Here is a 27,187-nt window from a genome sequence, read left to right on the forward strand (position 1 = left end):
ATTTGAGAGCAGAGTTGATGGTAGAAGAAGGGAAGCCCCTTTGTTTAAAAAAGGAAGACATCTCCTTCATCCTGGAATGAAAAGCTTAATCCTGAGAGCAGATGCAGTGGAGACAGAGGAATTGTGAGAAGGGGATAGCATTTTTGCAAGAGACAGGGTGGGAAGAGGAATAGTCCAGGTAGCTGTGAGAGTCTGTAGGCTTATAGTAGATATCAGTAGATAAGCCATCTCCGGAGATGGAGACAGAAAGATCAAGAAAGGGGAGGGAGGTGTCGGAAATGGACCAGGTAAATTTGAGGGCAGAGTGAAAGTTGGAGGCAAAGTTAATGAAGTCAACGAGCTCAGCATGCGTGCAGGAGACGGCCCCAATTCAGTCGTCGATGTAGCGAAGGAAAAGAGGGGGACGGATACCCGCATAGAGTTGGAATATGGACTGTTCCACAAAGCCAGCAAAAAAGGGAGGCATAACTGGAACCCATATGGGTGCCCATGGCTACACCCTTGGTTTGGAGGAAGTGGGAGGAACCAAAGGAGAAATTATTGAGAGTAAGAACTAATTCCACTAGACGGAGGAGAGTGGTGGTTGCGGGGAATTGGTTAGGTCTGGAATCCAAAAAGAAGCGAAGAGCTTTGAGACCGTCCGGGTGGGGGATGGAGATAGATGGAGACATACTGGATGTCCATGGTGAAAATAAGGCGGTGGGGGCCAGGGAACTTAAAATCGTTGAAAAAATTCAAAGCGTGAGAAGTGTCACAAAAATAGGTGGGAAGAGATTGAACAAGGGGGGATAGGACAGTGTCAAGGTATGCAGAAATTAGTTCAGTGGTGCAGGAGCAAGCTGAGACAATAGGTCTCACAAACCTGCCTGTCCAGGTAGACCTATTGTCTCAGCTTGCTCCTGCCCCACCAAACTCATTTCTCTCTGCCCATCACCCTGCCTGTTCTCCATCTCCCTCTGGTGCTCACCCCCCCTTCTTTCTCCCGAGACCTCCCGTCCCATGATCCTTTCCGTTCTCCAGCTCTGTATCACTTTCACCAATCACCTTTCCAGCTCTTAGCTTCATCCCACCCCCTCCAGTCTTCTCCTATCATTTCACATTTCCCCCTCCCCCCATTACTTTCAAATCTCTTAGTATCTCTCCTTTCAGTTAGTCCTGACAAAGGGTCTCGGCCCGAAACGTCAACAGTGCTTCTCCTATAGATGCTGCCTGGTCTGCTGTGTTCCACCAGCATTTTGTGTGTGTTGTTTGAATTTCCAGCATCTGCAGATTTCCTCATGTTTGCTCTACACAATATCCTGCTGAGTTCCTCCAGTGTGTTGTGTGTGTTGTTAGTCCATTGAGTTGATAATACTGTACATGTTCAGAGTAGAGGTAGGATCTTCAGCCCCAAGTGTCTCTTCTGCTATTCAATTTGATTCATAGATTATGAGCCCATGGTGTTACAGGAAAGATTCCAGCATGGATAAAGCAGTGGCTAATTGGCAGGAGGCAAAGAGTGGGAATAAAGAGTGCCTTTTCTGTCTGGCTGCCAGTGACTAGTGGTGTTCCACAGGGGTCTGTGTTGGGACTGATTCTTTTCATGTTATATGTCAATGATTTGGATGTTGGAACTGTGTTGCAAAGTTTGCAGATGATATAATGATATCTAGAGAGGCAGGTAGTTTTGAGGAATTAGAGAAGCTACAGAATGATTCAGACAGATTAGGAGAGTGGGCAAAGAAATAGCAGATGGAATACAGTGTCAGGAAATGCACGGCCATGCACTTTGGCAGAAGAAATGAAAGGGTTGACTATTTTCTAAATGGAGAGAAAATACAAAAAACTGAGGTGCTGAGGGATTTGGGAGTCCTTGTGCAGGATTCCCTAAAGGTTAATTTGCAGGTTGAGTCTATGGTGAGGAAGGTAAATGCAATGTTAGCATTCATTTCAAGAGAACTAGAATAAAAACAAATATGTAATGTTGAAACTTGATAAGGCACTGGTGAGGCCTCACTTGGAGTATTGTGAGCAGTTTAGGGCCCCGTAACGTAGAAAGGATGTGCTGCCATTGGAGAGAGTTCCAAGGAGGTTCACCAAAATGATTCCAGGATTGAATGGCTTATCAAATGAAGAGCGTTTGATGGCTCTGGGCCTGTATTCACTAGAATTCAGAAGAATGAGGGATGACCTCTTTAAAACCTATCGAATGGTGAAAGGCTTTGATAGAATGGATGTGGAGAGGATGTTTATGAAGGTGGGAGAGTCTAAGACCAAAGGACATAGCCTCAGAATAGAGGGACGTTCTTTTAGAATGGAGACAAGGAAGAATTTCTTTTGCCAGAGGATGGTGAATCTATGGAATTCTTTGCCACAGGCAGCTGTGGTTTCCAGGTTTTTATGTCTATTTAAACTAGAGATTCTTAGAATCGTGATTGGTTAGGTCATGAAGGGATACTGGGAGAAGGCAGGAGATTGGGGCTGAGAGGGAAATTGGATCATTATAAATTTCCCCTTTGTGTATAAGTGAGTGTCAGAATTTGCAGGGAGTTAATAGGGGAAAGTGGACAGGATAAAATAACATCCATGTGAAATTGGTGTAAATGAGTGCTTGATGTAGGTTAGAGTTGGTCAGCTGAAGAACCTGTTCATGTGCTATATGACTCCATGAAAAAAGTTGAATTTCCCCATGGGGATGAATAAAGTATCTATCTATCTATCTATCTATCTATCTATCTATGATGTCTGGAGAGAAAATAAACTTCCCTCCTATCCAGCAATTTCCCCTGGGTGCAAGAGCACTGAAGCAATGGCATATTTCTAATACAAATCAAAACCTTTCTGTCACTCTAGTAGCTGGCCAAGTTTGAGCTTTCTGACCCAGTTATGACATTGGTCACATTGTGCTGGAGTAATAATGTGTTGTGATAAAGTTCCACAGGTAAATTGTTCAGGGCTTAGAAGAATTAACTGCTTTATTCTTTTTAAAATTCTTATACTAAACCCAGCAACACTACAGTATTTCTGCTATCATTCATTCGTGGATGGTTCACAGAAGTAACATTATACTTGTGAAATAACGCTCATCAATAAAAAAGAATGGAGGCTTTTAAGATTGTAATAGAAGCGCTGGCTGCAGCAAATCTCTGAAGAGGGTATTTTAGTCTGATACTTAATATTCATACCAAATTGCATGTTCCACTCAAAGGATAAACCACAGTAATAACATGAGATCATTGCTGGACAGCTACTGAATATAAAATTAGACAAGTGTTGATTTTCTACTATTCAGCACCATAGGAATAAGGCTTTGTTTTATTCAATTTTTTTTCTCTACCCTGTGGCAGAAACTGAATACCGAAGAGATTGCAGTAACTCTCGAAACTTAATCCCCTCATTCTGCATTAGTATAGCATTGTAAGCTTTGGTTATTGCTATTTGTCAGCATGGCTGCTCATGCCTCAACCACCTCAGTACCTATCTTGTTTCCACCAATTTTCTCAACTTATTGTTTAGCTTCAGAACTAAGGTCATGGAGAACAAAGTCGATTTTGAGATCAGTGGATGTATATACAGCGTACAGATACAGATGTTGACAGCTTATATATACGGTGCATATATACTGTAGTAGTAGATCTTAGAAGGCTGCAGGAAGGTAGGGAATTCTACAGCCCTGGAAGATCATGAATTTAGGTCTGAGATCTTGCTCTTCAAAAATACTTTTCCGCTATTAACCAAAGTCTCTCCCAGTCTATTGAAAGCATTGGTAAAATTAATTTAAGTGCCATCAATACAGAACCCTCCAACTTCACCTGGAGGATGAACAAACCAATGTTTGTGTCCTCTCCCAAACAAATATCCCCAACATTAGGGCCCTAATTATACTCAGGAACTTTGACCTGGCCACATCATTGGAATGTCTTCACCAAACCCCTGAAGCAGACACTCTGCTCTGTGTTTGGAATTATCAGATGGCCAGAGACAAGACACATAGATGTTTTCAATGCTTCCTAGGAGGACAGGAACATCTCCACTGACTACTGAAAATCACTAACCCATAACTAGGAGCACTGAGATGGTATGGACAACCTTGGGTATATGTATAGGGATGGCACAGATACCCTACATAGATGGCAAAAGCAACAAAATACCTTGTAAACTATTTACCCACCCATCTTATTAGCCACTTCCTTCCTCATCTGTGGAAGAGTCCATGAATTCATCAACTGCCTCAGAACCGACAAATACAGAACGAATGTAAATTATCCTTGATCCTGAGAGACTTGCTAAGAAGAAGTACAGCTGGAGCTGTTTTAATCTCACTGGTGAAGTGTTGTTTCCAAACAATGTAATTACACAGCCAGCACTTGGCCCCAGTGGCTGCAGTCTATTAAGGAATTTAAACCTGTACTGACATACAATGCAAGGACAAGGCAAAAAATGAAAATGCAACAAGAAATGAAATATCAGCACTGGGGGCTTAGTTGCTGGAGAATAGTACATTGTACCTTTTAGTAATAAAGTTCATGTTGTCTGCTCAATTCTATGACTTTACAATTCGCTCTACCAATAGAACCTTCTTTTAATTATCTTTGTGTATGATTATTTTCATCTATGCCTCTCAATGGTTCAAGCTAGTTTGCGATGATTAATGCCAACATGCATTCCTTAAATGGAGGAGCACTGTGGCTGGAATTTGAGATTGGAAGTTGTTCCAAAGCTCTCAGCAGCTGGCTGGGAGCATTGGGTATGACAGATTTACTACTGTGGTACCTGAGAAATTTAAATATGGTGTGGAAAGACCCTAGAAACCCTCCAGGAAGCACCAATTTGTGGAAAAGTCAATTGAAGTTAAAACCAGGAGTTCAGTAACATTTCTAGATTTTTAGAGGCAAGAAATTCACTAAACTCATCTGAATGGAACTTCAATGAGGACTACGACAGAAAAAAGGCAAATAAATATTTGATGCATAGCAGAGATACTGGAGTTGCTGCTAACAATGTTGAGTATCTTTAGGAGGTTCAGTTCCACAGTTAAATTGTGTATTAGTCCTTGGAGCTAATCCTTTAAGCAGGTAAGTTCTGGTGAGAGTTATTTCAATGCATGTAGGTCCATCTTGGGAGTGACTCATGTCTGTGCCTCAGCTTCTAACACTGCCATGTGACATCTGCAAGCTGCAATTTCTGCTTTGCAGGTTGAGACTCTGTTAATGCTTAGTCATCTTGGGTTTTGCTAGCTGAGACTGCTGCCATCATGGTACTGGATACCAAACAAGCCTCCTGATATTCACATGATAAGGTGAGTTTCAATGCTGGCTCTTGTAGACCCAGAGCTACTCAACCTCATCATCCTGGGCCACTTGCCCACTGTAAATGAGCAAGCCAAACTGAGACTCTGGGGCAGCGCCACTCAGAGGCGCAAGGATTCATGAAGACATACACAAGACATGGATTGCATTGTCAATCTGCACAAAGGAGGTTAGTAATGCTTATATGTTCCTTAAATGTGTTAATTTGTCTTCCATTTTGCCAGTGTGGTCAAAGTGGCACTATGATGATCCACAACAGAGGGATGATTCAATAATAATTGTGGTGTAATAGACCACAGATTTGTGGCCATTGAAACTGGAATCTGATCAGTTGGTCACAGATAGCCCCATCAGAAGAAAGTTCCTGATATTGCCTCCTCCCTTGTCCTTCCTTCCTCATCAGAGATGAGGCAAGGTTAGAGCCTCATCGTTGCCAGATATTAGGGACATATTGGACAATGCTTTAAATTTGGAGGGCCATTCTGTGGTGTATACAGGACTGGTCTGTGCTGCAGGAGGGTTGCTTGATTACTCTGGTGGCGCACTCTGTGGGGTTTTGATTAGCAGAGTGGTTGCCACATGACAACTTATTCAGTTCAGCACTTCTACAATCAGTCATTAATAATCTACATGAAATGGATGATTCTTTTAATATGTAGAGGCAGTAGAATCTTTCTTGATGTTGAATACTGGGAATTCCAAGAACCCCAAGAATGTTGACATCTGATCTCTCAATGCATTAGCACTGGACATCATGTACTCTGTACTATTCAAACACACAAACATCACTCTTGCAATTGTAAACCATATTATAATGTGTGCTCAAGTATCACCTGGAAACCCAGCATAATAGCAGCATCAGGCAGTAAACTAAATTCCACAATTCCACAACCAGCCTTTTTTTTTAAAAAGAATGTAATCCAGGCTCAACCAGATTGACTGGTTTACAACAGTACAGCAGTAAATACCAATTCTGAACAGACATTTAAAGACATAGACCCTGAAAGTCAATGGTCTGGCAGAAACCCCAGAAAAATATGAAATAAACAGTTGGAAACAGCAGCAGACCATTAAAACTCCCCACTGAATTTAAAAGTCATTATGTCAACATCATTCTGAATTAATTACTCTCAAATAACATTTGTAGCAATTAATGTACTGGAATTATTTGCCATACATAAAAAAGTCCCTGCAACCAGCCTTCACAATTTAACACTTTAGACTCTGGTCTCTAGTGGTTGCAGGTCTGTGAATCTGCAGCAGACTCACTCCACAGCTAACTTCCGGCATCTGCAGAATCTCTTATGTCCATGGAATGCATGACTTCTTTAAGATCTGGTGCCCAGTAATAAACACATCCCCGGTTCAGTCACAGACTCATAGATCTGTGTCCTTGTTGTATTATCTTATTTGGAAATACAGTGCAGAATAGGCCCTCCAGCCCTCTAAGCCAGACCACCCAACAATCCCAGGCAACCTTGACTTAACCTTAATCTAATCACAGGACACTTTACAACAGCAAGTTAACCTACCTGGTGTGTCTGTGGACTATGGGAGAAAACCAGATGATCTGAATAAAACCCACTGAATTTTTCAAGATGCATTTGAATCCTACTTGAGACAGGTATAATTTTCATTGATCTTTCCAATTACTGTTTTCAGCAAAAGGTGTGTGTGGATGGTGAAGCACTTATGCTTCTCTACATCAGAAATACCTTGAATCATAAATCACAAATCCCTACACTGAATTCAATAGCTATAGTTTCATATGTTGATTATATATGTAACTAATGTCTGTGTGTGTTTGTTTATCGGCTTTGGTTGGGTGATTGTGCAAAATGGAGAGGGATTAATAGGAAAGGGATTCTTGGATTCATTTTATATGGTGTAAATAATCCACAGCCAGAACAGAAATACGTTTGTAAAATTTCTAGAGTGTTTTAATTTACTTTATTTATTCTTTGGCTCAATTAAACTGGTGAGCAAGAAGAGCATAGTGACCTAACTCGATGACTATTGATCTATAGCGCTATATTCATAGCGATGAAGTGTTTTGAGAGGTTGGTGATGAAACATATCAACTCCTCTCGAGAAGTTTCTTGGATCCACTCCAGTTTTCCTAACGGAGCATCAGATCCACAGCAGATGCCATCTCATTGGCTCTTCACTCAACCATGGAACATTTAGACAGCAAAGATGCATTAACCAGGATGCTCTTTATTGATTACAGCATGGCATTCAATACCATTATCCATTCAAAACTAATCAATAAACTTCAAGAACTTGGCCTCAGTACCACCTTGCGCAATAGGATCTTTGATTTTCTCACTTGCAGACCCCAGTCAGTTCATATTGGTAACAGCCCCTCCTCCACAATCTCCATCAGCACAGGTACACCACAAGGCTGTGTACTTAGCCCCCGGCACTACTTGCTTTACGCTTATGACTGTGTGACTAAGCACAGGTCAAGTTTGCTGACAACACCACTGGGCTGAATCAAAGGTTGTGATGAATCAGCATATTGGAGGGAGATTGAAAATCTGGCTGAGCCATGTCATAACAGCAACCTCTTACTCAATGTTAGCAAGACCAAGGAACTGATTGTAGGCTTCGGGAGAAGGAACCCAGAGATCCATGAACCAGTCTTCATTGGAGGATCAGAGATGGAGAGGGTTGGTAATGGTACATTGCTAGGTGTTATTACTTCGGAGGACCTGTCCTGAGCCCAGTATGTAAGTGCAATTACAAAGAAAGCATGGCAGTGCCTCTACTGAGGACTTTGCAGAGATTTGGCATGACATCTAAAACTTCGACAAATTTCTATTGATGTGTATATTGACTGGCTGCATCGTGGTCTGGTATGGAAACACCAATACCCTCGAATAGAAAATCCTACAGAAAAGTAATGGATGTGGCACAGAGCATCATGAGTAAAGCTCTCTCAACTACACATCTCCATGAATAACTATCACCCAAAAACAACATCCATCATCAGGTGCCCCCTCTAACCAGGACATGCTCTCTTCTCATTGCTGCCCTCAGGAAGAAGGTATAAGAGCCTCAGGACTCACACCACCAGGTTCAGGAATATTTACTACCCTTCAACCCTCAGGCTCTTGAACAAAAGGGGATAACTACGCGCAACTTCACTTTTCCTATAATTAAGATAGTCCCACAACAGATGAACTCACTTTCAAGGACTATTCATCTCATGTTCTCGATAATTATTGCTTATTTATTTATTATTATTTCTTATTTTTGTATTTGCAGTTTGTTGTCTTTTGCACTCTGCTTGAACACCCTAGTTGGGCATACTTACATTGATCTTGTTAAGGTTATTTTTCTATAGGTCTATTGAGTATGCCAAAGAAAATGAATCTCAGGGTTGTATATGGTGACACGTATGTACATTGATACTTTGAACATTGAGTATTGAACTTTGAGAAGACAGATCCATAGTCAGAATAAGATGCATCTACTTCAGTTTAGTCTACCACGAGGTGACCTATTTGACATGTTTAAGATTCTGATAAAACATTGACAGGGGAAATGCAGAAAGACACTTTCCCCTGCCTTAGATTCCCGAAATAGTTTTCTCTAATTGAGAGAATGCCAAGAGAAAAAGAAACAAAACATCCAGTGAGCAGTCGATTTGTGGGCGAAAACGCCTCGTTCATGAGAGAGGTCAGAGGAAAATGGCCAGACAAGTTTAAGCTGATAGAACGGTGGCAGTAACTTAATTAACCATATGTTACAACAGAGGTGTGCCGGAGCATCTCTGGATGCACAACACATTGAACGTTGATGTGGATGGGCGACAGCAGCAGAAGACCATGAACACTCAGTGGCACATTTATTAGGTACATGAGGCACAAAATAAAGTGGCCATATTGACAAAATTTCAAATGAGGAGGAAAGGGAATAGGATTTTGGTGGAAAGGGAACTTGAAATAGAGAATGATGGAAATGGGATGGTGGGATTGTGGAGTGTTAGATGTGGGGAGTTTTCTGGCCCACTATTGGTTCTGGTTCTTATACTCTTAATACTTCATTACAGATTGAGTGAGCTAAAAACAGAGCAAATTAGACTGAGCAATTAATGCTAAAGTCTCCAAGTCACTTCATTTCAAAAGTAAGGTATTAATTATGTGAGGGAATTATGACATTAAGTATCATATGACACAATATAATTAAATGACTTCAGTATGTTGGTTGAATATTGCAATTGTTGACACTTAATTTGGTAATGGACTGGAAAGCATTTTTGAACTACAGTTCTTCATAGCTGAGAGAAAGAGGTGTTGATATGTAATGACAGAGACTCAGTGTTCTTCATCAACTCAGAAATCAAGGAGAGTCTGCAAAATGAGATTATGGCCTCAGTTCAGTGTCAATATACAGTATGTCAAATAGTCTACATATTCAGTTTAATGTTATAACAAGCTAGCAAGTTCTGTTGTTGATGGAAGGCCATGGACATAAACTATCACATAGAACAGAATATATATCAATGATTGGGTTGTAATTGCTGATGAAATTACTGGAGATCCTTATTCAGGTGTTTCAAAATGGAGCTGCCAAGGAAATTGAAAATATATTTCTTCACAATGAAAATATAACATCAGGTTGTGCACTTTTCTATTAGTTTAAGTTGCTGAGACCATCCACCTTTCCTGCCCTTTTTGGTAATGACAATCACATAAGTAATAAACAAAAAGTACATTTGTATTTGAATGCAGCTTATGACCAAGCACAACACAAACTTCTTCTTCAGTAGTGTCTTTGAATCAAAGATAACTTGCTTCAACTTCAGTTTTGTCACTTCTGAGGTGACTGGTGAGGTAAATTGTTAATAGATGTGGCAGAGGATGTCTGATAGACAGGCTGGTGATTAGTTTGTGATATGCTGCTCATGTTCTTGCACTCGCACATGTCCTCTGTGCTCACAAAGCATGGACATAACTTTCTCAGTACCATCCCAAATGCACCTTTCTACTCTGATTATTCATAGGTTAGAGCTTCAGCACTCGGTAGAGATATTCCATTTCTCAAGGAGGCTTTGAGAACATCTTGGACTCTTTTTCTGATTATCCAATAATTTCTGCCTATGACAAAGATCAAAATAGAATTTCTCACTTGGGATCTGGTGTCCTGCAGATGAATAATGTGGCTTTCCCAACAGAGCCAACAGATGTTGAATAGGGCCTCATGGATTGAGATAATGATTTTAGAAAGGATAAGAAGGTTGGTTCCTGGAGGATTTTCTGGAAACACAGTTTTTGATATTTTTCCAGTACTTTAGGGTGCCTGCTGTAGACAGTCCATCTCTCAGATGCATACAGCAGGACAGAGATAATGGTTTCTCTTTTGAATAACAGATGCAACATGCTGGAGAAACTCAGCAAGTTAGGCAGCATCTATAGAGAAGAATATATGGACAAAAACCCTTCATCAAGAAATGCAGCTCAACTTGCTAAGTTCCTCAAGCGGTTTATGTGTATTGTTCAAAATTCCCAGTATTTCCAGAATCTTGTGTTTCACATTAGACTGGGGTTTGTGCTATTTCTGAGTTCCTGGTCTACAACTCCCTCTTTCTTCAGTCGACCAAAGTCTATGCTGGTATAATGCTATTTGCCTTTGTTGAGGTGTATTTCCTGAAATATGAGAAGTGCTTTACATTTTCCAAGGTATTCCTGTGCAGCTTTATTGTTGGAGGGAACAGCGTGGTTCATTGAAATCAGAGGATATTTGGTCATACTTGTTTCAGTAAATGTCAGTGATGTCTTGGAGCTTGTGACCTCCAAGCATGAACAAACATAAGCCTCATTTGTAATACTGTAGCTTAATTATTAATATTCAGGTGAGCTTAATTCCTGTATAGTCGCCATAATAATTAAGTGAAGCTAATACCTGAAATCACAATGGAGCATTTGAATAATAAAAAGAGGGAGAAAATTTCTGAAGGTTAAAATTTCATTGTTATTCTGGCAAAATATACATTTTTCTCATTTTCTGTGTCTGCTTATATTGCTTCAGCTGTTGCTGCATTATATATTATTTAACACTGGTAATTCCTCCATGCTAAATTAGTAAATTAAACCATATCTTTTGTGATCATGCTTTTGGATGGATTGTAAGATTTATTAACAGAGTACATACCACATACGACCTTAAGATTAATTTTCTGCGGGCATACTTAGCAAATCTATAGAACAGTAACTGTAAATTGTAAACATCAGGAACTGTAAGCAAAGTGTGCAAATGCAGATATAAATAAATAGCAATAAATGACGAGCATGATAAAACAATATAAGAGCCCTTAAAAGAGTGTAGCTATCCCTTTTGTTCAAGAGCCTGAGGGGAAGAAACTGTTCTTGAACCTGGTGGTGCGAGTCCTGAGGCGCCTGTACCTTCTACCTGATGACAGCAGCGAGAAAAGAGCATGGCCTGGGCAGTGAGGATCTTTGATGATTGATGCTGCTGCTTTTCTGCGATGTTTCATGTAAATGAGCTCAATGGTCGGGAGGGTTTTACCCGTGATGTACTGGACTGAATCCACTGCCTTTTGTAGGATTTTCTTCTCAAAGGCATTGGTGTTCCCATACCAGGCCGTAATGCAGCCAGTCAGCACACTTTCCACCACACATCTATCAAAGTTTGCCAAGGTTTTCAATGACATGCCAAATCTTTGCAGACTCCTGAGTAAGTAGAGGGACTGCTGTGCTTTCTTCACAATGATATTTATATAATGGGTCCAGGACAGGTCTTTTGAGATAGTGACACCCAGGAATTTACAGTTACTGACACTCTCCACCTCTGATCCTCTAATGATTACTGACTCATGAACCTCTGGTTTCCCTGCCCTAAAATCTACAAACAGTTCCTTTGTCTTATTGACATTATTGTTGTTATTACACCCAAATTTTCAATCTCCCTTCTGTATGCTGATTCATCACCCCCTTTGATACAGCCCACAGCACTGGTGTTGTCAGCAAAGGTGCATATGGTGCTGTAGCAGTACTTAGCCACGGAGTCATGGGTGTAAAGCAAGTGAAACTCTTGATATGTAAGTAATAAAGATAATCAATCCTTTCCATGAATAAACACGTGACAGTAAGAGAAGATTTCATGTTGAACCTGAAAAGATATTCAAATTGTTAAGCTTATGCAAAAAAATCTACCAAAAAGAAAAATGCTAATAGTTATTCCCATACAGAGGCATGATGCAAAGACAACGACTCAGAAATCACTGAAGCACTATTTGAGATGCTTTGTTCCAACAACAGTTTCACAAAAATAAACCCAGCTTGCAGATCAAATGCATTGAGTGCTATCAGATTCCTGTACTTGCAGTATAGATGTGAGAAAACACACCACACAAAGTTAAGTTCACTGACAGCAAAGAACCCTTAAGCCTTCTGATAATTATTGATTTTTGTCAGTCAATTTGCTCTGCTCTTAAAGTTCAGGATTACAATGGCATCTTATTTATTCAATTTTAATTGTTTGAAATATTTGCTTTTAAAAAAGCTCATATTTAATTTTCAAGATTTTCTTTGTATTTTCCCTCTTCTCTTACAGAGCAATGCTACATTTCCTCTCTTTACTTTTTCTCTCTGTATCACATGTCAAATACACTTACTCTAACTTATCCTTCCTGTATTGGATCTTGCCCCCTTTATTTCAGTTTGTTTGGTTAAAGATCTACACAATTGATTGCCCTTTTCACGCTGGTCCCAGAAGCACCACGCAGGATGGCATATTATTTTCATCTCACTCCAGCACCTCACAAGACAAAATATTGTTTCCATTAAACAAGTGAGGTGAAATGTAACTGACAGAGAATGCTTTTAATCAGCCTGCCACAGAATGTTTTGGACCATTGATTGACTGATATATAAAGAAGAAATTCCTTCATAGCAAGATGGTTGCTAAAATTACATTAAGCAGTTCATGATTGTCAAAAGGTGTTGGTATTACATCAGTATTGATAATAATAGAATAGCTTAAGATATAAAATTTCTTGCAATTAGCTTATTATTATGCTGGTTATTACACAGAGGAGTGATGTGCTTTTATTTTACATACTGTTGTGAGAATCTGTTCAGCTCTTGAAAGTGGTAAGTCTGTGACTTCCAGGCAAGCTAAAGGCAATTCAAATTCTAGCTCCATTCATGGAGAAAATAATTGATAGTACAGACAAAGCTGAAGGCTTCAAGTTAATCTCTAAGGTTAGGAAGATGTGTCTAGTTTCCTCCAAAACTGACCTCCACATTATTTATGCAAAAGCTTCAACGGGATTCTGAATTCTAACTAAAAATATTAATTGACAATGCTTGCTGGTATAATGCATTTCCAATTCAATGCTGCATTCAGACTTAGAAATCATGCTAGGTATTAAAGGTGTTATAAATGCAAAAAAGTCAAGTGACTTTGAAAACTGCACAAGGAAAGCTGAGTGATGTTTCAAAGCCTTCTGAACCTTGAGATGAAATACTGCCTTGACATGCACTTCCACTTGTTTTATTCTGTACAAGGGAAAGCATTTAAAAGTGTGGGAGGCAAACCACAGGCATAATAAAATATAACAGGTACTGAAGTAAAATGATGTCATTTGGCCTTTGATATTTAGCATTCAACTTCTGAGAGAGATATTTCACCAGCCTAAACTATCAAGATTATGTGCAAACACAAGAGATCCTGCAGATGCTTGAATCCAGAGCAATGTACACGTAATACTGGAGGAACTCAAGAGGTTAAGCAGCATCTATGGAAGTGAATAAACACTCGATATTTTGGGCTGAGACCCTTCACTAGGACTAGAAGGGAAGTGGGAAAGATGCCAGTATAGAAGGTATGGGGTGATGAAGGAGAACAAGAAAAAGGTAATATGTAAAGCTAGGTGGATGAGGGAGGGGGCTGAACTTATAAGCTGGGAGATGATAAATGAAAAGGGCAAAGGGATGGAGAAGAAACAATCTGATAGGAGAGGAGAGCAGATCATGGAAGAAAGGGGAGGAGAAGGAGCATCAGGGAAGGTAATACACCGGTGAGGAGAGGAGGTAAGAGGCCAGAGTAGAGAAATAAAAGAAAGGGAAGGGGGAGGGGAAAATTATCAGAATTATGTGTAATGTTTGCTGCATCCCTTCTTAAAGATGCATGTCTCTTCTATCTTGTTGATTGATTATAATGCTTTCCAGATCATCCAATGCTTTCTTAACTGTCTTTACTGTCTTTTCTCATCCTTCTTACAGCTGTTGAACAGCATTGAGTAATGTGTTCCTGTGCATTCTCTTTGAAGCAGCATTTTACACATTTATTTAATTATTTACTGGCATACTGTGCAAGGTAGGCCCTTTTGGCCCTTCAAGCTGTGCCACCCAGCAATCCTCCAATTTAATCCTCCTCTAATCACAGGACAATAATCTACCAGCCGGTACATCTTTAGACTGTGGGAGGAAACCAGATCACTGAAAGGAAACTCACATATTTCACAGGGGGGTCATACAAACTCCTTACGGGGGGGGGAGGGGTGTGTGTGTGTGTGTGTGTGTGTGTGTGTGTGTGTGTGTGTGTGTGTGTGTGTGTGTGTGTGTGTGTGTGTGTGTGTGTGTGTGTGTGTGTGTGTGTGTGTGTGTGTGTGTGTTTTTTAATTTTGACACTCTATTTGAATCTCACAATGCCTAAGTAATTACAGTTCCAATCAAACTAAACAGCACTAAGACAACAATACTATTGTTGGTGATGACTTCACTCATTATAAATTGTAATAGAAATGGCTCACCACTCAGTTGATCTAATAATACATGAAATACACAATCTTTAAATAATTAATAATATCAGCCGTAGCATGAATATCAGATCTTATTTGCTTACCACAATTGTTTCAAAACCCCAAGTGGGCAGCAGGAAAATAAGTCATAACCTAATGCAAAACTAATCCTTTAGCTATTTACACATTCAAATCACTTCTAAGATTCAAGTTATGTTTTAATATGCAGTCAACTACTCTACATAAAGAAGTAACATATCATTTTCATGTTGCATTTTTGTTGAAAAAATATTCCAAAGAAACATTGGGAATATATTAATAATGAAAAGGATTATGATGTTTTCACAATTCTATCCATATTAGCTACACTGCTCTCAATTCACTGAGTTACAGAATTTAATATTCTTATAACATTACATCAGCTCTTTCAGAATCTTGCTGGATTCTAAATGCTTTGTTTGGGAAGTGTGAGCTTTTGTCTGTGTCAGATGCGAATGACAGTGGACTTTTAGGTTTGCTGCAAATAAGCATGTAGTCTTGACATTTTATTTACAGGAGTCATGTACAGCATTGGAGAAGTTTATAGGTAGGCCCAAAAGAATTAATATTAATGAACTCTTTAACAATCCAAAGGTGGTAAAGATTTAAGCAAGCAGAAACATTTAACAGAGTATCAAGCATACTTCTATGACCATCAAGCATATTTACAGAAAGGTGCAGGAAAAAGGCCAGCAATATCATGAAGGACCTCTTCCACCCTGCTTATGGACTGTTTGTTCCAGTCCCATCAGGGAAGAAACTACTCAGCATCCACAACAGGACCATTAGACCCATAATCAGTTACTTCCCTCAAGCTGGCAGACTGATCGACATCCTTACCCATTAACCCACCCCACCACCACGACATATACATGACCTAGTGTCATTTTATATTCATTCATTCAATCCATTTATACAACAGTTAATTGTTCATTGTGTTTCATAGGATTGCTCTTATATTTACTGTATATTAATTGTGTTTTTTTTGTTTTTATTATGTTTTTTATGCTTACGTGTTTTCTATTGCTGCATCAGATCCACGGTAACAGTCATTTCATTCTCCTTTATCCTCATGTACTGACATATAACAATCTTGAATCTTGAAATCTATACTCTTAAAACTCTGTTAATTCATTAATCAAATAAGATTTGTGATTTTCCTGTTGCGAGTCCTCTCTTTCCTCTCATGGTGAAATAACATTTTCAAAGGAAGCAATGAGTTTCCATGGAAACACAAGAAATTGTAGTTGCTAGAATTTGGAGATCTCAGCAGGCTAGGCAGCATCTGTGGATGAAGGAATTGCTGATGTTTGGTGTTGAAACCCTCCAATGTGTTTCCATGATAATCTGCAGAATTTATGTAGATCTGCCTATTCTAAACATAAAATTGGAGTACCAATTCTACCCAGAATTGTTTGTAAAAGCAAACAAACTGTCAGAATAATTTATAACAAAAGTAATACACTTTTAAAATTATACCTGTACTAACTCTGTCAATAGCCAGGAAATAAAAGTGGAGAATATCTCTGAACCTAAATTGTGAAAGGTGTGGTTCATTACATCGGAAAGTCCAAGAACAGGATCTGAACTTAGATTAATTCAAACAAGGACATGTTGTGCCCATTAACTAATTTGTATATGCATCACTTTGGTTTACATGGAATTTCCTTCCAGGTCAACATCCTATTCTGGCAATGAACAATCTGTTTCCATGGAAAGTAAACCCACATTTAGTAGTAATAACAAATGTTTACTATCTCTTTAAAGATTAAACATTAGCTTTATTCCAATCATAGTTGGAGACCTCAGTCAGGTTTGTTTGGAGAAATCTCTGCCCAATTATCATCAGCATATAACCAACAGCACCAGGGGTTCCAAAACACTTCCACAAAATCTAGGCCCAAAGCACACTACTGGGCAGTGTGGTCTATGTCCAGTGTCTTTTGCAGTAGCAGTACCTGGGTCCTAATGTGAGGTACAATATGCTGTTTAGACAATATAAACTCTAGCCTAGGTTGAAGGCAGGAGCCGATTTCACTTGCTCTCTACAATGTTCTCTCCTTTCTCCTTTCTCCAGGGCACTGAAGCCTTCATTGGGCCTACTCTGGGCTGCTCCAATTTTTTGGTTCAGATTGTTGTTCACTTCAATTGTTTGCATGATCTGGGTTTTCTTCTTTCTCTTGTTTATTGTGTGATGTTCTTTTATTTTTTTAATTGGTTGCTTTCAAGTTTCTTACTTTTTGGCTACTGTGAGAAAACAAATCTCAAGGTTGTATAATTTATACATTCATTCTTTAATAATAAATGTACTTTATGTACTTTGAACTTTGAAGATTTGACATGACATCTAAAGCTTTGACAAATGTCGGAGTCCTGCCATGTGCAGAAGTTCACTGATGACACGGCCATAGTGGGGTGTGTCAGGAATGGACAGGAGGAGGAGTATAGGAAACTGATACAGGACTTTGTGATATGGTGCAACTCAAACTACCTGCGTCTCAATATCACCAAGACCAAGGAGATGGTGGTGGACTTTAGGAGATCTAGGCCTCATATGGAGCCAGTGATCATTAATGGAGAATGTGTGGAGCAGGTTAAGACCTACAAGTATCTGGGAGTACAGTTAGATGAGAAGCTAGACTGGACTGCCAACACAGATGCCTTGTGCAGGAAGGCACAGAGTCGACTGTACTTCCTTAGAAGGTTGGCGTCATTCAATGTCTGTGGTGAGATGCTGAAGATGTTCTATAGGTCAGTTGTGGAGAGCGCCCTCTTCTTTGTGGTGGCGTGTTGGGGAGGAAGCATTAAGAAGAGGGACGCCTCACGTCTTAATAAGCTGGTAAGGAAGGCGGGCTCTGTCGTGGGCAAAGTACTGGAGAGTTTAACATCGGTAGCTGAGCGAAGGGCGCTGAGTAGGCTACGATCAATTATGGAAAACTCTGAACATCCTCTACATAGCACCATCCAGAGACAGAGAAGCAGTTTCAGCGACAGGTTACTATCGATGCAATGCTCCTCAGACAGGATGAAGAGGTCAATACTCCCCAATGCCATTAGGCTTTACAATTCTACCGCCAGGACTTAAGAACTTTTTTTTTAAAAGCTATTATTAATGCTTTTTGAGATAGTGATTTAGATGCATATCATATTTTTTACTGAGTTAAGTATTGTATGTAATTAGTTTTGCTACAACAAGTGTATGGGACATTGGAAAAAAGTTGAATTTCCCCATGGGGATGAATAAAGTATCTATCTATCTATCTATCTATAGATGGTGGAGAGCATGTCGACGGGTTGCATCACAGCCTGGTATGGAAACACCAATGCCCCGAACATAAAATCCTACAAAAAGCAGTGGATGGGGCCCAGTTCATCACTGATAAAGCCCATCCCACCATTGAGCACATTTGCATGGAGTGCTGTCACAGGAATGCAGCATCCATTATCAAGGAGCCCCCATGACCTAAACCACACCATCCTCTCAATGGTACTATCAGGAAGAAGGTGCAGGAGACTCATGAATCATACCTCCAGGTTCAGGAACAGTTATAATCACACAACCATCGCATTCTTTAACTGGAGAGGATAACTTCATTCAACCTGACTTGCCCTATCACTAAACTATTCCCACAACTGAGTGATTCACTTTCAAAGACTCCTTATCTCATGTTCTCGATATGTATTGCTTATTTATTATTATTGTTGTTGTTTGTTGACTTTTGCACATTCTTTGTCCAATTGGGTGAGGTCTTTCATTGATTCTATTGTGTTTTTTTGGATTTACAGCATATACCCACAAGAAAATGAATCTCAGGTTTGTATATGATGACATATATGTACTTTGATAGTAAATTTACTTTGTAAATAGACTTATTTGTCACATGTATATTGTAATAAAATCAAATCTGCAAGAATTGTGCTGGGCAGCCCCCAAGTATTGCCATGCTTCTGATGCCAACATTGCATGTTCACAACTCATAATCCTACCCGTACGTTGTTGGAACACAGGAGGAAGTCAGAGCATACAGAGGAAACCCACGTGGTCATGGGCAGAATGTACACATGCCTTACAGACAGCCGTGGGAATTGAACCCTGATCTTACAGCTGGTGACCACTACAATACTGTGCCACTTTAGAAGGGGAAGCAGTTAGTTCACTCCCACCATTCATTTTCCAAATATTAATCTAATTTTTTTTTTAATATTTCTGTGAAATGTCTCTCTCAGACAGGGCTTTTCAAATCCTAATCCTAATTGTGTTAGGACTTCCAGGATTTAAGTAATTATAACAATGAAGGACCAGTGATATATTTCCAAGTAGCATGACATTTGACTTGGAGGAGATACTCTTGATAATGATACTGATATACCTACTGCCATGTCATTCTACCTGATGTAATTTGCTAATGTTAATTCAAGTCAAGTCAAGCCAGTTAAGTTTATTGTCTTTTAACTATATACAAGAATACTGTCAAATGAGACAATGTTACTCCAGCCCAGGATGTAGTATATAAACACATATAACATATAATAACTTATAAACGTAAGGATGAAATCTACAGATGAATTACACATCAATTAACAAACTAAAGTGCATAAATTAAATATTGTAAGGTGTGGAACAGATTAACCAGTGACACTTTGAATATGTTGCAGCAGGGAGTTCAGAAGCTTAATGGCCTGAGGGAAGAAATTGTTTCCCATCCTGACCATTCTTGTTTTTGTGCATCGGAGTCTTCCGCCTGATGATAGAAAGTCAAAGAGGATGCTGGATGGATGGGTGGGATCCTTAATAATGCTAAGTGCCCTGCATATACAGAACTCCTGATAAATGTCCCTGGTGGATGGGAGAGAGACCCCTATGATCCTTTCAGCCATTCCCACAGTCCTCTGTAGGGTCTTCCAATCTGATGATTGGCTGCACCCATACCAGATGGGGATGCAACTTGTTAGGACGCTTTCAATGGTGTTCCTATAAAATGCAGTTAAGATGGTGAGGGGAGCCTCACTGTCCTCATTCACCTTAGAAAATCCCCTTGTCCTTCTGCTTAAAATTAAGGGGGATAGTTAAATTCTTTCTTGGTATAGATGGTCACTGCCTGAAACTTGTGAGAAGGAATGTTAATTGCTACTTGTCCAAATCATCCTGCAGGCAAGTATAGGTGTTGTCATTACTTCAGGTGGGCCAAATGGAATTGAATATCGTGCAAAGATCAGCAAAACATCCTGACCTCATGATACCTGGAAAGTTATATGAAGCTACTAAAGATGGCTGGCCCAAGACCTCTACTCTGGAGTTGAGATATCAGTCAGTAACATTCACAATCATTTTATTTGTTATCTGAATGTGTTTGTTATTGATATTATGTGGATTAAATAAAATTAGCTGAGGATCAGATTCTATTGTGGAAGTGAACTCAGGAGGAGGTTATGTCCTTGAAGACTTTTCCTCCCTTTAGCTATGTAATTGTCCACCAACTTTCATGACTAGATGACATATGGCTTTAGGGTGATCCATTGGTTGTACCTAAAATTGCACTTTTTACTTAGCACATATGCTGTAGCTTTACTAGTTTGGCATCATATATTTTTTTTTACAGGAGCTGGTCCTGGCATGCTCTTCCTCAAAGCTTATTAAACCATGTCCCTATATCAACAGTGAATAATTTTCTGCCCATAAATTTACTGATTGTGATGCAGTATAATTTCACATCTGTTCATGCACTATAGATGGAGATAGATCTATTAAGTGCCCTGGAACAGGAAGGCAACTTCACAAAAACTGTGCAGCATCAATAATCAAATAACAGCCCAATTAGTGGTAGTTGATCAAGCCTCCACTTAAAGTACAATATGTTACTCCCATCACTCCTTTTAGATCTACTAATGCTTCCAAGGGCTATTCAAGATGGAGGAGTACTGATTTAAGTTGTTTAATAGTAGACAGTTTGTCTGCCTATTTGACTTTGACTTTGCATGGTCCAGGGACAATGTTGAAGAATTCAAAGTCACATCATAGCAATTTTATATCTCCATATCACCACTGTTATTTGGTGCGACAAGATGTGCGAAGGAATCCTGTTGAGTATTTTATTGGCAAGTTGCTCCATTAGTGTGTGAGATGCCTCTCCCAAGTTAGTCACAATAACCCAGAAAGCTTTGCATGCACAACTGAACTAATGTTTATTCATTAATTTAAACATCTCCTATAAATTTTACCCTATCTGTTCCCATACTAATGAGAACTGTAATTTCTTCCAGCCTCTCCATGTAACTACATTGTCTCCCTTAGAATCATTGTAGAAAATCTTATTTAAAAGAAAGCACATCCTACTAAAATTTTAGCATTCTGAAATGGACACAGTACTTCAACTGGAGTCAAATTAGTATTTTATATACATCTGATATGACTTTCTGGCTATGCTCTTTCTCTATTTTATAAATCTCATGATCCCATGAGCTTCATTAACTGCATCTTTACTTGTTACTGCCACTGTCAAAGGTTATTTGGAAACACATTAACATCTCTCTATTACAGCACTTTCAGCATGCAATGTCTTTCCTCACTTCCCTCCAAAAAATATATCGCTTTGCACTCTCACAGTCTCATGTCAGGTTATTCTACTCCCTTGGTTTTGTACCTTATGTCTATTGCTATCCTTTGTACTACTGAATCATATTTTGAAGATTCATGTCATCTGCAAATTCTGAGAGTGTGCCCTGTGACCCCCAAGTCTAAGGCACTGATGTATAACAGAAATAGCCTTAGACCTTGGACTAAACCTTGGGGAACCGTTCTGTTCCATTCCGATAAACAGACAGTCACTGCACACTGCTTTCCATCCCTTAGCCAATTTTGATGCTGCTTTAGCATATAGGATTTAGTGTATATGAAGAACTTCAAAAATGCTTTGAAAGGCCAAACACACGATATCAATGAAACTCCTTTTATCCATCCATTGTTGCATCATCAAAAAGACTATCAAATTAATCAAACATGACTTATCCTTAATAAATCAGCCACACCCGTCCAAGTGACTTCTACTTTTCAGCCCCTTTTATTATTTGTAAAAGATTCCCTATCACTGACATTGGTTAGCAGAACATTATTACGGCTCGAGGCATCGGAGTTCCGAGTTCAACCCTGGCACCTTCTGTAAGGAGTCTGCACGTCCTCCCCATGGAATGCGTGAGTTTTCCCTGGGTACTCCAGTTTTCTCCCACAGTCTGAAGACATAGTGGGTTGGTTAATTGGTCATTGTAAATTGTCCCATGATTAGGTTATGGCTAAATCAGGGTTGTCAGGTGTTACTGGGGTGGCACTGTTTGAAGGGCTGGAAGGGCCTACTCTTTATTGTATCACTAAATAAATAAATTAATCTGTCTGGTATAAACCTTTCGGGCTTATAATTCTTCCTTTTGCGAAGAAAGGTACTGCATTTGAAAGTGCAAGGTATTAGCCAGCATTACGACAATTTTTAGCCCCTTTTTGCTCAGCAAGTATAAAAGTCCATCTTACTTGCTGCAGTCATACATTGAAATTACTCCTTTCCTTATATTCTTCACCCATCTTTACATATCCTCCTCATTCACCTTAGTATACTTTTCTTTCTCTGAAGTGTACTTCCTGTCTCCTTGTGGTTCCTGTAGCAATGGTGATTGGTTTGGTAGATTCATGGAGAACTCAGCTACTTGCATAAAACACAACAGTTTAGTTAGATGATCTCTTCAGCGTTCAAAGGGTGCAGCACAATACATTCCAATGATATCACTGATGAAGTCACCGCTTGTTGGTAAATCCTCAATGTTGAAATATTGCACCCAGCACTTTCTTCTGATGAAAGAGAAAACAATGATAATATCAGGCATAACAATACCTTGAGTTCCTGTTCAGCTGCACAATGGGTTTTCCTGTTTATTGAGGTTCTTTGATGCTGGTGCTGGATCGCTGTCTCAGAGGCATCTATTTGTCAATGGACACACATCCATTGTTCCCATGATCCTGTTGCACGATTATCTTTAGATTCTCTGGACCTCCCACAGCTTGCCTCTTGTATGTGATTATTTATTCTTCGATCTGTGTGAAATATCATAGCGTGGCTCATCATTAAATTGTGGGTATGCATTATTGTGAATGTAATTGCATCACTCTAAATTCATTCACCTTAACCATATAGTCTGTGTTCAGCATTGGTTTCTGACAATGTGATTCATTCCATTGCTTTCTTTTTTGTTGTTTTTTGGATGAGCTTTGTGAAACTGAATATAATACAGTCATATGAAAGCAGAATGCCGGAAATACACAGTAGTTCAGGTGGTATCTGTGGAGGGAGAAGCAGAGTTAATAACCCTTCAGTGAAACTGGAATGATGATAAAAGAATATTCTATTAAGTTGAAGAGAGAGAGAGAGAGGGTGGAGAGAACACAGGGAATGTCTGTGATAAGGTGGTGATCAAGGTTGCCCAGGTGACACGATTGCTTTTGATGTTGTGTAGTTAGTCATAATTGATCTGTCTAGAGGAATGTAAACAGAGGAAGATGAATGAGGGCAGTTAGAAAAGAAAAAAAACCGTGACATGTTGGAAATATGGAAAGCAGAATACTGTTGTCATGAGAAATTCTACAGTGTGATATATAGCTAGGATATTTCAGTAATGAACTCCTGCTAATGTGTAGTGAAAATGTTTGAGTTACTATGTATTCATGATATATTCCTTTGATATATGACAATTCAATACAAGCTATTGAAATATTTTTGGTTACATGTACAATACTATATCTTGGTGTAAACATAAAACTTAAAAATCACCCTGAGATACCATGCCTTCAATGAGACCTGCTGTTTGGAAGGAGAGTCCATTCTGCAGCCATTTCTCATGTTTAGCTTAGCACACATGACCAACAACAAATTTTAACCGAATTTCTCAGTTCAGATGAGTTTTGTAAACCAAACAATGTTTCTGACCTGATATAAACTTGGTTTGGTTTGAGTAAATCTTTATATCTAACTGCTTGCTTATTATTCAATATAAAATTCAAGTCTTCTACACAGTTGCCCTACCACAGTTTAGGGCTAGGTCAATTTTGAGTATTTTGTGATCGTAATAATTTGCAGTGTGAAAATGCAGGAATGCATTAACCCACCAAAGCTGTGAAGAATGCTTTTAACAGACTTCTTAACTAAGTAATTCCTTGTGCATTAAATCAGGTGACAATTCTCCAGTGAATTGTTCTTGCTGAAGGAAAGTCTGATGCACTACAGAGACAGTTCCCAAGAAATGTTTGAGGATCTGCTCTCTACATTGTACAGTGCACAGTTCTAATTGCAAATTAATTGAACTTGACAAAACTCATCAATGAATATTCTACTATAATTATTAGGCATGTTAACAATGTAATCTGAGCAAATGTAACTTGACACCAGCTGTTAATTATTAGTTTTAAATGAGCTTTATCAAAAGACATTGAACTTTCAAACACAAGCAGATTGCCAAAAATAATTTTTTTCATAACATCTTACAACTGATAAATAAATCACATGCATACTAAAGGTATAAAAACCTCATATTGATAAAGATGACCTTCATTATGTTGATCCTGACTTTAAAATGGATCTCACTGGGGAGGCTGTCGGCAAAGCCGAACATAAGACCTGAGCAAATGTAAATGCCCTTCAATTGTTAATGAATGTGACTGACAAAATGGCTGAATGATTGACTCATTCCAAGCATCATGGGTTATAAAATGCAGTAGTGGTAGCTCCTCTTGCTCCTTTCTCACCTTGACCTCACCTTAAGAACTCACTTGGAATACTGTGTGTAGTTTTGGGCTCCTTATTTAAGAAAGGATGTGTTGACATTGGAGAGGGTTCAGAGAAGATTCACTAGAATGATTCTGGAATGAGAGGGTTAACATATGAGGACCGATCGACCGCTCTTGGACTGTACTCCTTGGCGTAAAGAAGAATGAGGGGGGACCTCATAGAAACATTTCGAATGTTGAAAGGATTGGACAAAGAGTGGATGTGACAAAGTCGTTTCCCATGGTGTGGGAGTCTAGTACAAGAGGACATGACTTGAGGATTGCAGGGTGCCCATTCAGAACAGAGATGCGAAAAAAAAATTTTTTAGCCAGTGGGTGGTGAATCTGTGGAATTTGTTGCCAAGGGTGGCAGTGGAGGCTGGGTCATTGGGTTTATTTAAGGCAGAGATTGATAGGTATCTGAGTAGTCAGGGCATCAAAAGTTATGGTAAGAAAGCGGGGGAATGGGACTAAAGGGGAGATTGGATCGGCTCATGATGAAATGGCGGAGCAGACTCAATGGGCCGAATGGCCGACTTCTGCTCCTTTGTCTTATGGTCTTCATAATTTTCTACATCTTTTCCCCCTCAAATTTATATATATAATTACTAGATATCTTTCATTAAATTTTCTATATCTTTAAGTCAATACATCTCTAAAAATCACTCATGCTACACCCACAAAGTTCCTCTTTATCTAACTGTTCTGTCTCCCCAGCTCTCTGAATGACCAAGAGCAGATTGAAACACCTTACTATGATGCCAGAGCTTTTGACACAATTCTCGTAAACTCTAGATACTGTTGTGCATGGAAATCCCAGGAGATCAGCAGTTACTGAGATACTCAAACCACCCTATCTGGCACCAACAATCATTTCACATTCAAAGTCACATAGATCACATTTATTCCCCATTCTGTTGTTTGCTCTGAACAAAAACTGAACCTTTTGACCATGTCAGTATGCTTTTATGCATTGAGTTGCTGCTACATGATTTGCTGATTGGCTACTGTGTGTATATATTCTCCCAATGTAATGAAAATAAGTATTATCTTGTTTGAGTTATTTTCTTTCAAGATACTGAATAAGGAAAACAGTCTGAATTTTCATTTATCCTTTGTGTCGTCTAGATTACATAGTCGGTAAAAATCTGCTGGAGGAACTCAATGGGTCAAGTAGTATCTGTAGAAGAAAAGGAATTGTTGTTATTCTGAGTTGAAACCTTGAATCAAACAGATGGTTGGGGATGACATCCATGGAAGTAACCGGACTCCTGAATTGGAATGAACTTCATTAAAATAATGATGGTGGAAATCCAGAATAAGAGCAACGTGCTGAAAAAAAACTCGGGTCAGAATCTGTTGAAAGGGAAGCAGAGTTTATATTTCAAGTTGAAGATCTTTGTCGAAATACGTTTATTTCTGAATATGAACTTAAACCAAGGGCATTGCTGTGTGAATCAAAAGGAAAGAGGAGGTCTCTGAGAAAGACCCTTTCCCCCAATCAATATCCAGTCAACTTTCAGACTACTTCCTGATCCATTTGACATTCAGATGGACAAGGGTCCACACAAAAAAGAAGCTGTAAGAGGTGTCAAACAAGCTACCCTTGAGCAAAACATTGTGGAAACAGACAGAAATGGAACAACGATCCCTGTGATTAACTCCTGGAGTCTGATGACTGATTTAGGAGAACTAACCATGATATCAAAACACTTATTATGCATAATTCATTCATAGTGAGAAAAAGGTCACATGCTGAATGTGAATGTGAATCTAAACCCAAAGGTTTGTTAGAAACCTTCACATTTGGTGTTGCTCAACTGATCTGTTTCTACCCCCGTTCTTCAACCCGAATCCCATTCACATTTCTTTTTTTCAGTTTCTAGCTGTATTTGATAAGAGGATATACTCAAACATGTCAGGTGTTAAAGGTTTGCACAGTAGCTGATCACCATCTGGTTTACAAATAAACATCATATGGGAAGTTGGATTATACTTCTGCAGAATTAAATAGTTTATTGTTTTACTATGATGAAAATTCCTTAATGGACTTTTAACTGGATTCCTTCCTGAGGTGATTCTCTGAAACAGGAATGAATTGATCCTTGTTTACACAAGATCATAAGGAAGTAGAAATGTGAGTAAACACTGGGCTCTTCAAGCCTGCCTTCCAATATGAGAGTAACTGACTGCTGCAGACTTCACCTTCACTTCTCTTCCAGTTCCTCATGAACATCAATACTCTGATCCTTCCAATATTTCTTTACTTCCCCTTTAAATACCCAC

General features: G+C 39.2%; 1 long non-coding RNA gene across 1 annotated transcript in view; it reads right to left on the reverse strand.

Annotated features, from left to right (window-relative positions):
• The window catches only part of LOC140735086 (uncharacterized), a 41,925-nt gene extending 18,514 nt beyond the window's left edge, over nucleotides 1-23,411 (reverse strand). The window contains exons 1-2 of the long non-coding RNA XR_012100682.1: nucleotides 23,264-23,411; nucleotides 22,977-23,176 (exon numbers count right to left, since the gene is read on the reverse strand). This is a non-coding gene — a long non-coding RNA (uncharacterized lncRNA). The remainder of the gene's footprint in view (nucleotides 1-22,976; nucleotides 23,177-23,263) is intronic.
• Between the last annotated feature and the right edge of the window lie 3,776 nt (nucleotides 23,412-27,187).

Source organism: Hemitrygon akajei, chromosome 11 (assembly GCF_048418815.1).
Source record: "Hemitrygon akajei chromosome 11, sHemAka1.3, whole genome shotgun sequence".
In the NCBI taxonomy this organism is placed as follows: domain Eukaryota; kingdom Metazoa; phylum Chordata; class Chondrichthyes; order Myliobatiformes; family Dasyatidae; genus Hemitrygon; species Hemitrygon akajei.